The sequence below is a fragment of the Piliocolobus tephrosceles genome, chromosome 6 (assembly GCF_002776525.5).
Source record: "Piliocolobus tephrosceles isolate RC106 chromosome 6, ASM277652v3, whole genome shotgun sequence".
NCBI classification, from domain to species: domain Eukaryota; kingdom Metazoa; phylum Chordata; class Mammalia; order Primates; family Cercopithecidae; genus Piliocolobus; species Piliocolobus tephrosceles.
The window spans coordinates 100369156-100381016 of NC_045439.1; the positions used below are offsets into that span (position 1 = coordinate 100369156).

At 42.9% G+C, this 11861-nt stretch overlaps 1 pseudogene; it reads left to right on the forward strand.

Annotated features, from left to right (window-relative positions):
• Positions 1-1772: 1772 nt before the first annotated feature.
• LOC111522900 lies at positions 1773-11443 on the forward strand (annotated as a pseudogene).
• Positions 11444-11861: the final 418 nt, after the last annotated feature.

The following is an 11861-nucleotide window of genomic DNA, read 5'->3' on the forward strand; positions in this document are numbered from 1 at the left end:
GGTGTGAGCCACCGCGCCCAGCCGGTTTGTTCCTCTTTTACTTTGTCTAGTGTATTCTTATCCTTCAAGGCCCATGCCAATTGTTGCTCCATTAATTCATTTTAACATATTTATGAGCGCTTAACTGTCCCTTCTCCTAGCTGCTGGAAATACAGGAAGGAATTAGACCAGTTCCCTGCTCTCTATTATGGGGGGACCATACTGCCACCACACCCAGCTGATTTTTGTATTTTTAGTAGAGATGGGTTTCACTGTATTTATCAGACTGGTCTTGAACTCCTGACCTCAGGTGATCCACCTGCCTTGGCCTCCCAAAGTGCTGGGATTACAGGTATGAGCCACCGCACCCGGCCCACTATTCATTTTTAATACAAGTCGAGCATCCCTAATCTGAAAATAGGAAATCTAAAATGCTCCAAAATTTGAAACTTTTTAAGGACCGACATGACACTACAAGTGGAAAATTCCACACCTGCTCTCATGTGTGTCACAATCAAAAACGCAGGCACACAACATATTGTTTATTCAGTGTCCCCATGGAAAAAAATGTCCTCCCAGCCCCCTTCAGCTATGATATATCTTTTCGCTACATGTCCAGATTCCCCCACCCAAGCATGGCCACAAAGGACATAAATGGTAAGTGCATAGGCCGGATGCATTAACGGCAGTTTCCCTGCGATGCCTAACATAGGGCCAGGACCTATGCACATTGCTCATTGTGTTTTTTTTTGCTTCTTCTCTGCTCTGTGGTATAAATATTTTGCTGAAATATCAAAAAGAGGCCGGGCACGGTGGCTCACGCCTGTAATCCCAGCACTTTGGGAGGCCAAGGCCAGATAATTGCCTGAGCCCAGGAGTTCAAGACCAGCCTGGGCAACATGGCAAGACCCCCGTCTCTATTAAAAGAAAAAACGAATAGTTTTCTGTATACCACCAGCAGCCACCGATAAAATGTAATAGAAAGAAAATATACCACTGGGTGAGGTGGCTCATGTGCGTAATCCCAGCACTTTGGGAGACCGAGGCGGGACGATCACCTGAGGTCAGGAGTTCGAGACCAGCCTGGCCAACATGGTGAAACCCTGTCTCTACTGAAAATGCCAAAATTAGGCTGGGCACAGTGACTCACGCCTATAATCCCAACACTTTGGGAGGCTGAGGCAGGCAGATCACCTGACATCAGGAGTTCAAGACCAGCCTGACCAATATGGTGAAACCCCATCTCTACTAAAAATACAAAAATTAGCTGGCCTGTGGTAGCACACGCCTGTAATCCCAGCTACTCAGGAGGCTGAGGCAGGAGAATCACTTGAACCTGGGAGGCAGAGGTTGCAGTGAGCCGAGATCGTGCCACCGCACTCCAGCCTGGGCCACAGAGGAAGACCCTGTCTCAAATAAATAAATAAAATTAGCCCGGCATTGTGGCACATGCCTGTCATCCCAACTACCTGGGTGGCTGATGCAGGAAAATTGCTTGAACCCAGGAAGCGGAGGTTGCCGTGAGCTAAGATCATACCACTGCGCTCTAGCCTGGGAGACAGAGTGAGACTGAATCTCAAAAAAAAAAAAAAAAAGATACCAAAACTAGTAACATGAGTTTGTTAATATCATTGGATACAAGATTAAGATACAAAAATTACTACTAATTGGAAATAATGAATTGAAAAATATAGTGGAAGAAACCTAACACCCAATCATATCAAACATTATAATAGCCTTCCCCTTTCAGAAAAATTCAGTGCTGACACCTGGACAGACAGAGCAGGGAGCCCATGGAGGGGCAGCTTGGCTTGGGGAATCAGAGCCCGAGTGGGCTGAGAGTCCACAAAAGTGAGACAGTGTATAAGGAAAGTGAGAGCATGAGCAGGGTGAGGAGATGTACCCCTGGGGACAGCTTGATGGGGGGGGCATTGGAGTCTAAACAGGGTGAAGGGACTGCCAAGTACAATCTGGCATGAGGCGAGGGGAGAGGAGAGTTTCATGTGGCGAAGGTGATGCTTCTGCTGGGAGACAGAGGAAGGCATCCACATGGGGGCAGGGAGGGAGGCGGCAGCAGTCAGAGGCTGGTTACGTATAAGGCAATTGATCAAATCATGTAATATGTCAAAGACAACAGAGCCGAGTTTCTCACTGTCAGAGAAGGCAGTTACAAATATGGAAAGGGGAAAGCTACAGTGTACGTTGTGGGGTTGGATTGGAACTGGAGGTGTTATGTGAATCATGGTTTTCAATACAGACATAAAAAGGAACATAGGCATGCATATATAGAGAGATATACACTTTATTCCTTAGCTTTGCCCACTGAGAGGCCCTGGGAGAGGCCCTTAAAGCTATGTACATGCGTCATTTTCAGATATGGAAGGCAGGCAAAGAACCACTATCAGAGAGCTATAAGCCTAACTATTCCAAGGTTCATGAGAGCTCAGGGATGTTTGAGTTCTAGGTATCCAGAATAGACAGGCCTCTTTAAATACCCTGACATTCTTTGAAAAGTCATTTAATAAAAAAAAATTACCAAAGGGATTGAGAAGAAATAGGCAATCTGAATATTGGTGTATCTGTTAAAGAAATTGAATTTGTAATTTAAAAACAAAAAACAGGGCCGGGCACGGTGGCTCAAGCCTGTAATCCCAGCACTTTGGGAGGCCGAGGCGGGCGGATCAGGAGGTCAGGAGATCAAGACCATCCTGGCTAACACGGTGAAACCCCGTCTCTACTAAAAAATACAAAAAAACTAGCTGGGCGAGGTGGCCGGCGCCTGTGGTCCCAGCTACTCAGGAGGCTGAGGCAGGAGAATGGCATAAACCCGGGAGGCGAGCTTGCAGTGAGCGGAGATCCGGCCACCGCCCTCCAGCCTGGGCGACAGAGTGAGACTCCCTCTCAAAAAAAATAAAAAAATAAAAAATAAAAAAAATAAAAACAAAAAACAGGCCGGGTGTAGTGGCTCACACCTGTCATCCCAGCACTTTGGGAGGCTAAGGTGGGAGGCTCCCTTGAGCTCAAGAGTTTGAGACCAGCCTGGATAACATGGTGAAACCCATCTCTACAAAAATTAGCCGGGTGTGGTGGTGTGCCCCTGTAGTCTCAGCTACCTGGAGGGTTGAGATGAAAGGATGCCGGCCGGGCGCGGTGGCTCAAGCCTGTAATCCCAGCACTTTGGGAGGCCGAGGCGGGCGGATCACGAGGTCAGGAGATCGAGACCAACCTGGCTAACACGGTGAAACCCCGTTTCTACTAAAAATACAAAAAATTAGCCGGGCGAGGTGGCCGCGCCTGTAGTCCCAGATACTCGGGAGGCTGAGGCAGGAGAATGGCGGGAACCCGGGAGGCGGAGCTTGCAGTGAGCTGAGATCCGACCACTGCACTCCAGCCTGGGCGACAGAGCGAGACTCCATCTCAAAAAAAAAAAAAAAAAAAGAGATGAAAGGATGCCTTGAGCCCAGGAGGCAGATGTTATAGTGAGCAGAGATTGTACCACTGCACTCCAGCCTGAGCAAGAGAGCCAGACCTAGCCTCAAAAAAAAAAGAAAGAAAGAAAGAAAGAAAAACCCAAAACCAAAAACAACTCATCAAACACACACACACACTCACACACACAAGCAAGCATGCACACACACATATAGGGACTCACTATTCTTAGAGGGAAATTCATAGATGTGCAACTATTAGCATTAGAAAATAAGAAAAATTTTAAATTAACTTTCCATCTTAAGTAACTAGAAAAAGAAGGGCAAATTCAACTCAAAGTAGAGGGGAGGAAATAAGATAAGAGAGGAAATCAATAAAATAAGAAACAAACAAACATTAGAGAAAAATCAATGATGCCAAAAGCTGGTTCTCTGAAAAGATCAATAAAATTGATAAACCTCTAGATAGACTGATCAAGAAAAAAGAAAGACACAAATTACCAATACATGTTGATTTCAGTTTGTTTTACTCTTATGTTAAACATTCACATAATTCTAGAGTTAAATGTACAAAACAAGGTATATTCCAGGAAGTATAGTTTCTACCCCATCCATTCCATCCTGTCTCCTTCCTCTCCTATACGTAATCATTTTATTTATTATTTGTGGTTTCCAAATTCTTCCATTTTTTAGCATAAGAAAAAACACGTATAGTGAATACATTTGCAGTGTTGTTTTAAGGAACATTGTGTCTCTCAGGGTTCTCATGGACTGGTTTAAGACTCTTGCGAATATAGTGATTATATTCAAACATAATCAATATATTCAAACAAAACCTTTCAGTATGCTCAAAACCACATGAAAGAGTGTGGTCAGTAGATCAATTAAACTGGTTATATTTAATAAATATCTACAGAGAATATCTAAGGGGTTCACCCTGACCCTGCTGAAGGAGGATTCCATCTTTTTGTTGACTGAGCAAAAAAGCACCTGACCATCCAAATTAGGCTCCTGTGAAAGATGTGTTCTGTTTATTTATCAAAATCCTACTTTGTATTCTAAAAGTCCTACTGATGCAGATTCTCTTTATAATGTGACCAGTGAAATTTGTGGACCTGATACCATCAAAGGACAAATGCATCCCAACTGGGGGATGGAAATCTTTCAAAAGTCTTTTGTTGACAGCATCTAATTGTGTTATCCTTTTGCTTTCATAAAGTCCTTTTATAAAGACTTAACTAAAACTCTTGATTAAAACTATAGTTACTTGTTTGTTTTACCCTGAAATAAAATATAATATCATCCCTGATAATAGAACTGGTGAGTTCATAATGAAATGTAATATTATAACTGTCCTGGGTAGCCTTCTAATGCATATCTCTACTTGGTGCTAGGTATTTGTAATAATTCCTGATTCTACTGAGGAAACACTTGTGTAGCTTGATCCAAGTGCGTGAGTTTATTTCCAGTTTGAAGGTGATAGTGTTCCAATAACCTACAATTTATACTTGGAAGAGGTTTTTGACTACTAGTCCTTACTTGGCAGACAAGTCTAGTTGCTAACGTGAAAAGAAATCTCCTTTAGCTATCTCCTTTATGACACAGTGGAAAACATGGGCCATACTGTGCAAGAGTCGTGGATGAGTTTGGATCAGCCTGTCTCTGGTTCAATGTTGGTTAAATGTGCAAGATTCAAACATAAGAATTCTTGTTGGGCTGTGTATTAGTCTGTTTTCACGCTGTTGATAAAGACATACCTGGGATTGGGCAATTTATAAAAGAAAGAGGTTTAGTGGACTTACAGTTCCATGTTGCTGGGGAAGTCTCACAATTATGGCAGAAGGCAAGGAAGAGCAAGTCACGTCTTACGTGGATGGTAGCAGGCAAAGAGAGAGTTTGTGCAGGGAAACTCCCATTTTTAAAACCATCAGATCTCATGAGACCTATTCACTATCATGGGAATAGCACGGGAAAGACCTGCCCCCATGATTCAATTATCTCCCACCAGGTTCCTCCCATAATACGTGGGAATTGTGGGAGTTACAATTCAAGATGTGAATTGGGTGGTGACACAGCCAAACCATATCAGGCTGAGTGCAGTGGCTCATGCCTGTAATCCCAGCTACTCGGGAGGCAGAGGCAATAGAATCACTTGAACCTGGGAGGTGGAGGTTGTAGTGAGCTGAGATTACACCACTGCATGCCAGCCCTGGGTGACAGAGTGAGACTCCGTCTCAATTAAAAACAGAATAAATTTCACATTCATCTTTCCCCTACTTCTGAACTATCTGAGCTTTTCTGTTCATTGTTTGTTGTTTCTTTTTAGTCCTGCTCCACCTATTCCTGTACACCTCTTCTATGTGTACACAATCATACATACGTAACATGGGATGTGAAACTTTGTAAATGAATGTGGTTTATGACATAAATTTAAAAATAAAGGGTTCCAAAAATTAGAAATAAAAATATAAAGTTAGTTCTTTCTATAGATATAAAACAAACACACATATACACACATATGTATAAGAGAGATTGTTATAGCAAAGCATATTAAATTATTATCTTATTTAGAGCTTTAATAACCTTAATTTTAAAACACAATTACACTTTCACATGGCAAAATTATAAGATCCAAACCTATAATACATTAATTATTTTACTAGTAACTAATAACATTTTGAGTTCGAGAAAGAATCAGTGTATTTCGCAATTAGACAAAAATAGACTTAGAGTTCATGTAGGGATTGTGCAGTAGCCATAAATTCTTTTTCCTTTTCTTTTAGGCTCAAATATCTTGGAACTGATTTACAGTGTCTAGGTCTAGATCCTTTTCATTGTTAGCATCATTTAACACAACACTAGTTATTTTAAAAGGAAAAAATAAAAGTCTTAATATACCATTAGGGAAACACAGGAGAAAATGCCTATTGGTAGATGGAGTTTTATATGAGTAAAACAGGTTGGAGTATATAAAAATATACACTTTTGAGATATGGACAAAATTTTCCCTTTGCTTTTTAGGTTTTATACCTAGATATGGATGCATTTTTTAAAAAGTTTAAAGTACACATTTAATTTATCTATTAAATTATTTATTTTTTATCACAGATAATATTCTGTTGAACCTCAATTCTTCACAAGTCTTTGGATAAACAGATAAATTTTTAAATTCAATATTGTTTTTCTTCAAAATCCCCAAAGCATGTGATTGTAAAAAAATAAAAGTAAGTAAATATTAAAATATAATACATTAATATTATTATCAATAGTAATTCAAGAAATGTTATTCTTTAAAATCTTACCCAGAAAGTTTAAGCAGAAAATTGTATAGGCCCATAATTTTTAATATAAATTTATAATACAATATGAGTTTTACAGAGAGTGCAGAGCTTAAAAAATGAGTCTTTTAAGGTAAAAGATGACAAGGACTGGGATAAAAACCACAGGAGAAAATGGTTAAAGTGGAAGCGGAGGAAGAAATCCTTGGAAGTAAAAAAGGCAAAGAACTAAGAAGCCAGCATGTTGAATGTCTTATCTACATGGGAAGTGAAATCACCAAGATTAACACTGGAGAAGTGGGAGGGAGAAAGAGAGAGATGGTACAACAAGAGGTGCTAAATATTTCAATGAGTAAGGGTACTTTGAGGATGGTAGATGGTAATAAGAAGAGGAAATGAGTAGTTAGCCTGATCCTTTTTTTTTTGGAGACAGAATTTCGCTCTGTTGCCCAGGCTGGGGTGCAGTGGCACGATCTCAGCTCACTGCAACCTAAGCCTCCTGGGTTCAAGGAATTCTCCTGCCTCAGCCTCCAAAGTAGTTGGGATTACAGATACCCACCACCACGCCCGGCTAATTTTTGCATTTTTAGTAGAGACAGGGTTTTACCATGTTGGCCAGGCTGGTCTCGAACTCTTGACCTCAGGTGATCAGCCCACCTCGGCCTCCCAAAGTGCTGGGATTACAGGCATGAGCCACCAAGCCCGGCCTTGATCTTATGTGTTTCAGATGAGCAGAGTGTGTGTGTGTGTGTGTGTGTGTGTGTGTGTTGGGTGGTGGGGGAGTGGAAGGAACCCTGTGTGGAGGGAAGTAGGGTGTCTAACCCAGTTCTCAGACCAGAGGCACAGGTGGGGACTCAGGCAGGGATGTACCTTTCACAGGGGGCTCCAGAGAGAGGGCCAGAAATACAGTCCATGTTCCCCTCACCGCCCTTGTGCTTGGGAGTCAGCCAACCAGAAGAGACGCCTTTTCCTAATTGACCTCAAGGTACTATAGAGTGCAGTCAGTAGTCCTGGGTTCAAGGGCATGACAGAAAAGGCCGCAGCCATTTGAGAGGACTGCCACAGGAGCCACGCCCACAGGGAGACTTGGGGTTCTTTTAGAGCAAGAAGGTGAAGGTGAAGGGAGTATCCAAAGCAAGGGCTGGAGATGCAGGGGAGTTTGCTAATGACAGACCCTGGGGTCCAGAGAATATGAAGAAAGATTCCGGGGTCAAAATTACTGGGAGAAAATGTAGTTGCTCACGATTACAACCTTGGGGGCAGGGAGGATCTCTTAAACAAGATTTTTAAAAAATGCTGAAGGACATTTAAAAAAAAATCAATAGATTTAAGCTTTGAAAACACTCTAGTTCAATAGAGTGCCCCATAGACAGCGCAAGCAGGCTAGTGACAGTCTGGGAGAAACTTGTGCAAAGCCAAGAAGAGAGTCATAGCTGGAACATTCAAGAACTCCTGCAAATCAGCAAGAGAAGAAAAGGAAATCCAATTTTTTATTTTTTAGATAGTCTCACTCTGTTGCCCAGGCTGAAGTGCAGAGGTACAGTCTCAGCTCACTGCAACCTCTGCCTCCTGGGTTTAGCAATTCTCCTGCCTCAAGCTCCCTAGTAGCTGGCATTACAGGTGCCCGCCACCATGCCCAGCTAATTTTTTGTATTTTTAGTCTAGACAGGGTTTCATCATGTTGGCCAGGCTGGTCTCGAACTCCTGACCTCAGATGATCCACCTGCCTCAGCCTCCCAAAGTGCGAGGATTACAGGTGTGAGCCACTGCTCCTGGCCAGAAAACCCAATTTTTAAATGGGCAAAGGATTTCATAGACAACTCACTGAAGGGGAAACATACCTGGCTAGTGAGCATTTGAAGGGAGGTTTGATCTCACCAGTAATGAGAACAATGCAAATCAAAACAACAGATACCACTTCACTAAAATCAGAAGTCATACGCTATCAAGTTCTGGCAAATATGGTGGAGAGCCTTAGGTCCTGCTGATGTAAGTGCAAAGTGGTGCAGCCGTCTGGAGAGAAGGCTGATAGTACTTAGTGAAATGAAGAACACATATTCCCCATGACATAACAATCCCCATGATTGCTATGGATACACCTTCCCTGCCCACTTCCCAAAAAACCTGTCTTTCTAAGGCTCATAAGGTTTACAGTAACAATGTGTGTCCTAATGAGGAGCTGGAAAGAGGCTGGAGCTGTGGCTCATGCTTATAATCCTAGCACTTTGGGATGCCAAGGCAGGAGGATCACTTGAGGCCAGGAGTTTGAGACCAGCCTGAGCAACACTGAGAGACCCCACCTCTGCAAAAATGAAGAAAAAAAAAATTAACTGAGTATGGTGGTGCACACCTGTAGTCCCAGCTTCTTGGGAGGCTGGGGTGAGAGGATCACTTGAGCCCAGGAGACTGCCGTGAGCCATGATCATGCCACTGCACTCCAGCCTGGTGACAGAGGGAGACCTTGTCTATGAAATAAAATAAAATGAAATAAAATGGGCAAATCTATAGAGCCAGAAAGTAGATTCATGTTTGCCTAGGCCTGGAAGTAATGGGTGGGTTGGGGGTGGGTGATGATTAAGGAGTATGGGATTTGTTTTGGAGGTGATGAAAACATTCTAAAATTGATCATGGTGATGGTTATGTAACAGTGAATATACTGAAAGCCACTGAGTTGTATACTTACATGAGTGAATTGTATGGCATGTGAATGATATCTTAATAAGGTTGTTTTAAAATGAGTATGAAAGCAAACCACAGAATAGGAGAAGATATTTGCAACACTTATAATCAAAACAGAACTCATATTCAGAAAACATAAAGAACTTCAAGCCTAGGCCACATGGCAAGACCCCATCTTTACAAAAAATACAAAAATTAGCCAGGTGTGGTGGTGTACATGTAGTACTTGGGAGGCTGAGGTGGGAGGATTGCTTGAACCCAAGAGGTCAAGGCTGCAGTGAGCCATGATTGCACCACTGCACTCCAGACTGGCTGGCAGAGCGAGACCCTATCTCAAAAAACAATAATAAAAAATAAAAATAAAGAACTTTATTTATGTATTTATTTATTTGAGATGGAGTCTCACTCTGTCACCCAGGCTAGAGTGCAGTGGTGGAATCGTGGCTCACTGCAACCTCTGCCTCCCAGGTTCAAGCAATCCTCCTGCCTCAGCCTCCAGAGCAGCTGGGATTACAGGCGCCCACCACCATGCCTGGCTAATTTTCATATTTTTAGTAGAGACGGTGTTTCACCATATTGGTCAGGCTGATCTCAAACTCCTGACCTCAGGTGATCCACCCGCCTCGGCCTCCCAAAGTGCTGGGATTACAGGTTTGAGCCACTGTGCCCAGCCAAAAAATAGAGAAATTTAAATGTTAATAAGAAAATATAATGACAACCTCATATCAAAAGAAAAAAAAAAAGACTTGAATAAGTACAATCATTCCTTGGTATCTGCCAGGGATTGGTTCCAGGACCCGTGGATATCAAAATCCACAGATGCTCAAATTCCTTATATAAAATGATGTAGTATTTGCATATAACCTACACACATCCTTCCACATACATGAAATTATCTCTAGATTACTTATAATACCTAGTACAATGTAAATGGTATGTAAATAGTTGTTATACTGTATTGTTTTTATTTGTATTATTTTTTATTATTGTATTGTCATTTTTATTTATTTATTTTGTTTTCTAAATATTTCCAATCTGCAGTTGGTCGGATCTGTGGATTCAGAGCACCAACTGTATTGCAAAAAGAGAATCTCTAAATGGTCAATAAGCAAGTGAAAAGTACTCAATATTGACAGCGGTGATGGAAATGTGTACTAAGCCACATATGTACTAAAAACCACAATAAGAAGCCAGAGGCTGCGTGGTGGTGCTGGGGAAGCAGAGAGTACGAGCGCGAGTGAGCGGCTGAGTGGGCCTGGACCCGGGGCTGGTGCAGAAGTTCAGCTGCTTGGGCACCACCAACAAGGACGTGCTCATCTCTGAGTTCCAGGGGCTGCTTGGCTTCCAGCTCAACTCTGCTGAGGGCACCTTCTTCCTAGACACAACCAACTGGAACCTACAAGCAGCAACTGGTGCCTATTGTGACTTTGATAGCCCAAACATCAGTGTGCCCTCTATGTCCTTTGTTGAAGATGTCACCAAAGGAGAAGCAGAGTCAATACCTCCTGATACTTAGTTTGTAAAATCATGGTAGATCCAGAATTCTGGAACAGAGACCTGGCTTCCAGGGGTTTGTCTCAAGTATGTCAGGGGAGACCAATTTGGACTCGTGAATGTGGTGATAGTGAGAGCACTAGAAGCCCCTCAAAATTGCAGATGTCAGCATCCAGATGTGCAGCTCCAGCAGAGCAGGAATGTATCAGGGACAGTGGTGGATGTGCACTGCTATAGGACTCTGCTATGGAGCTGTTACCAGGAAGATTCTTGATGTAAAGGTGGGTGGACTTTTAGGAGTAATCCAGCTGCCGTCATCTTTTGAAACTCAGCTCAATGCACCGCTGCATCCCAAGGTAGAAGGAAACTTAAATCAGCTTGCCTCTTCCCAAAAGAACCAAGAATCAGAAGAAAACAACTTAAAAGACCCTGGGGGTTCTGGGTTCCACCCAATCAGTGAAAACATACTGGCTCCTGCTCCTGATCAAACAGAACAAGATCAGAATAGACTCACAGAACTCTGTAAATCTGTCCCCCAGCAGTCACGCAAACAGCTTATCAGTAGTAAGGCTCCACAGGCCCTAGCCCGTCAGGCAGCCTTAAACAGGGGCCAAGCCAGGCAAAGTGGTTCATGTTTCTAATCCCAGCAGTTTGAGAGGTCAAGGCGGGAGGATCTCTTGAGTCCAGGAGTTTGAGACCAGCCTGGGCAACATCAGGAGACCCCATCTGTACAAAAAAAAAATTAAACAGGTGTCAGCAACAAGAAAAATTAACAAAAGACAGAAGACCTGGCTCTGGGGTGGGAGGGTAGGAAACGGGTTCCTCTGGATTGCAGACCACGTGGCCCAGACCCCCAGTTCTAAGCCCCCATCCCAAAAGAGGAAGAAACAGAACAGACTTTTTTTATTTTTTAGACAGATTCTTGGTCCATTGCCAGGCTGGAGTGTAGTGACGCAATCTTAGCTCACTGCAACCTCTGCCTCCCAGGTTCGAGCAATTCTCC